Genomic DNA, 4,531 nt, shown 5'->3' with positions numbered 1-4,531 from the left:
TGTCAGGTTTTGTGTCCCCGTCGGGGCCGGGGCAGGGGTGGTTTTGCGCCCGATATTGATTTCGGGTCCGGGTCAGGTTTGGCAAGTTGGGTTTCAGGTTCGGGTTCGTTCCAGTAAAACCCGGTGGGGGCAGACCCATTGCCATCTCTACCCTCAGCCTGGCTAGCGAGTGTTTCGGCTCTTTTGGTGCTTTATTTGGGTACGCAGACCCAATGGGCTTGTATGTAACCGATGAGAACCTTGATGCGCTAAAAAAAGTTGGTCCTCAATCCAGCCCGCTCAAGCCCATAGGAATTATGAACTTCACAGGAAGGTAGTGTGTTCCACTCAAAAAAAAAAAGGAAGATAATGTGTTTCTTCCCTAAAAATAGCGTGTTTTTAGGAGTAAAAAAAGTAATATGTTACTAGTACTAGCTAAGTGCCTAAGTGCCCATGCATTACAACAAAAATATAAATATTGAATACGATAACATTAAGTACAAACTCTAGGTATGAAGATATAAATGCGCTATAGGATTAATGCCAAACAAATACGTTGGGAGCGATATCGTAGTTTGGTTTCAGATAGGATTTGAAAAAAAGAGTAGGAAATTATTTGCTAATTTCTCTCATAATTCATTTATTTATTTTTATTAGTAAAATAGGTCCCATATTCATAGCTAGTAACGAGACGGTGAGGCTATAGAATGAGTGTGGATGCTAAAAATGAGGAAATTATTCAAATTTTAGGGATTTTTTATTAGATGGAAAGAGAGTAGGAAGAAAAGGTGATGCTGAAATGAGCTCGTGTTTTATCGGTAGAGACTACAAACCAAACTATTCAGTAATCAGCATACAGACAAATGAAGTGCAAAAAAAAAAAAAGGAAACAAAAAGAACAACAACGGCAAGGACAATGGTGATCCAACTATCAATATTCTCAATACAAATCTCATTGCAAATGAATGAGCTAGATAAAACAATTAAATCATCACAAGAAGTAGAAGCATCAACTTTAGGATTGAAATTAAATAGAGAGGTAGATTGCTTCAATTGGACCTTAGTTTGAGATTCAATGCACTTAAATTTAGTTTTCAACTCTTCATACTCCTTTTTAGCAATTGAATTTGCACAATAATTGTTCATAAACAAATGTAGCATGAATGTAATTAAATGCATTGAATTTCTTAAACTATTTAGATTGTTTCTTAAGAACCCTTTGTTACTCATTGATCAAATGAAGGAGTTTATCATAGGAGGGAGAATCCTCATCGGATTTATTATCACTTACATCGCTATCCATACATTTGGCCATGATACACTTATGTGATGACTTGCGCGATGACTTGTGTGATGATGACTTTGAGAAAGAGCTTCTCTTGGAAGAGAGGATGATGAGGTTCTCATCACTTGAGCTTGACTATTCATTATCACTCACCCATCTTTCTATACTTACGAATACTTTGACTCTTACCCTTATCTCCCTCTTATTCTTAGTCTTCTTCTTCTCCTTCTTAATATGATCAATTATTTTGACCAAGTTCTTCATGGAGATTGGGTGATCAATCTTAGCATTGTTCTTCTTGATTTTCTTCTCCACTTATGAGATGAGCTTGTTGACTTCGGGATCCATCTCTTCATCGCTTGAGGTGCTTTGATCATCTTCTTCATAGCTATGTTCATCTTCATCTTCATCATTTTCACTTGAGCTTGACTCTTGCTGTTGTCTCTTCATCCTTGTCTTCATATGTTGGCATTGAGCTTGCTTGCTTGTGAGAGTAAGGTTCTTGGTGTCGGATGAGAAAATAGCTTCCACCCTCATGTTCATTGTTATCTCTTGGGCAGTGATCTTGCCAAGCACTTGACTTGAAGTTATCTTCTTGATGTTATTATTATCATAGATGATGAAGACTATTAACTTGTACTTTGAAAAATGAGCTTAAAATATTCTTCTCACCACTTGATCATTTTCAATTGACGTCATACCTAACCCATTGATCTCATTGATAAGAATATTCAAACGTGAGTACATGTCATTAGTATTTTTATAGGATAGTTGCTTGAGGCTATTGAGCTTAGTAACAAGCACATGATATTTCTCATTGTGCATATCCTTTGTGCCTTCATGTATTTCAATGAGACCAGTTTAAATATCATGTGCATTGATGAGAGAATAAATACGATTAAATACATCAACACATATAGATGATAAAATGATACTCTTTGCCAATACATCTAATTGTCTCTCCTTGTTGATGATACGTTGTCTCATCCATTCCTCGGTGACTCTACATACATCTAACCCTCGGGCTTGCAAATAACAAGTCATTAGAATTTTCCACCATAGAAAGTATGTGCCATCGAAAAGTAGAGCACAATGGGAATCCACCCTAACCCCGGACGTCACAACTCACTAAGCGGTGAGACCTAATCAATCATAATGAGACTAAGGCTCAAATGCCACTTGAATTGGTGAAACCTTGTGAAAGGTTTGAAACTCTAACGCAAATTGAAGAGCTAGATGTGAGCCCTAGCTCTGATACCAACTGAAGGGATCGGTGACGTCCTAAGAGGAGTGAATTAGGACACTTAGAATCTATTCGGCTAAAAATAAGAAACCTATATCAATTTCTATCCAAATATACTCTAGGTTTATCTAGTGTGTCTACTCTATCGATCAAAGCGCTTGCAACCTATCTAAGAAGGTAAATTGCAAGTAACTAAATACGGAAACATAAATAAGGTAGAGAGAGCAAACTCGGCACAAAGATTTTTTCCGTGGTATCGATGGCATGAATGTCACCCTTAGTCCATGTTGGAGCTCCACCAAGGATATGCTTCTGATCGGCACCTGATCATGACTATTGAGCCACCAAGTCACAAAGACAAAGCCTCAAGCAGGATGAGCCGCCAAGGCACCAAGGCAATGCCTCACCATAAGCCTCTATTCCGGTCACTTGCCGCCGTGATCACTTCGAAGCTTGAGCCACAAAAGTAAGGGTCTCCACATTCCCGCACAGTAGCCTTGCCGCCGCTCTATACCAAGTTAGAGGGTCAACAAGTTTGCCGACGAGTCAACAAGACTCCAAGATGCCGACGTATCAAGAGGTATAAGCTTGGATCACTCCTTGATCTACTCTCTAGGCAGCAATCACCTAGCAACAAACTCTCTAGGCCTATAAATACTAATCACTCTCTAATGGTGTGTTTAATCTCCTTGAATGATCACTTTAAGGACTTTGGTGGCTTAGATGTCTTCTCAGGTGTACATGAACTTCTCAGGACTTCAATAGCATGTCACCCCTTCAAACGACTGAGTGAAGATGTATTTATAGCATCAAACCCGCACATTAGCCGTTAACCCAATGACACAGAAAAATTGTTAACATTGGATGATCCGGTGAGAATAGTGGTACTAACACCGGATCATTCGATGAGTATATCTTAAGAAACTAGCTGTTGAACTTCTACTCAAAGTCATCCTAAACACTGAACACATTGGTGTATACTTCATCCCCATCACCGGACTATCCGATGAGTTATCCTGAGCCATACCATGCCTTTGCAACTTCTTTTTTTGTAAATTGCTCTGATGTAAGCCTCCAGTGTACACAACATCTATCACCGAACCATCCAGTGAGTTATTCTTTGATCTTCAACTCTTGAAAACGCTTATGCAAGAAATACTCCGGTGCGAAGCATCCGGTGTGTACAACGCAGGCACCGGACCTTCCGGTGAGATGATCTTCATTCTCCTGTATTTGGATTCTTCTCTGCAAGAATTAGTCTGGTGCTTTATATCCTTCATCACCGGACTATCCGGTCATCTTATCTTCATGCTTCAACACAACACCCTTATCTAGAAGAGTTGCTTTGGTGAGCACATTTGATAATCACCAGACCTTCCGGTGAGGTCTTCAGGTCTCTCTCCCTCTTTGTCAAACATGCTCCGGTGAGTTTAACACACAGAGCACCAGACCATCTGGTGAGGCAAATCTTGCTGTAACTTTTCCAATCTAGTCCAACTTTATCCTAGCTATAGTGGCTTCTTCATGTATTGCATCCATAAGACCTACTAACATATATTCTTAACAAACAAGTTAGTCCTATTAATTATATTGTCATTAATCACCAAAATTATAATCGTGGCTTAATATAGCCATTTTCGCTACAACTGCCTCGTTATGAGTCTCAGAGTTGCAACGGAGGTGAGCCCACATGAGCTGAGTAATAGTAAGGCCCTTAGGCCCCATTTGGATGCAAGAAATGTTTTGAATTCTGGTCAGAATTTGTGGAATCCCTGCCAAACAATGCTTTTGGCAAGTGATCCAAATCCGAAATGTAAGAAATGTTTCTCTTTTTAACACTGTGAGGGAGAAACATGCAAAGGATGATTTCTCCCTTTTTGAATCACTTGCTTCTCATTTACAAATGCATCATATCTCGAGAGTTAGAATTCATCAAACTAGCCAAATAATTACATAAATGATTCTAATTCACTAGATAAACGTTTCTAAAGAGATAATGAATTACTTCTGAGAGAATCAGGAAC

The sequence above is a fragment of the Phragmites australis genome, chromosome 4 (genome assembly GCF_958298935.1).
Source record: "Phragmites australis chromosome 4, lpPhrAust1.1, whole genome shotgun sequence".
In the NCBI taxonomy this organism is placed as follows: Eukaryota; Viridiplantae; Streptophyta; class Magnoliopsida; order Poales; family Poaceae; genus Phragmites; species Phragmites australis.
This window is presented reverse-complemented; position numbering follows the sequence as displayed.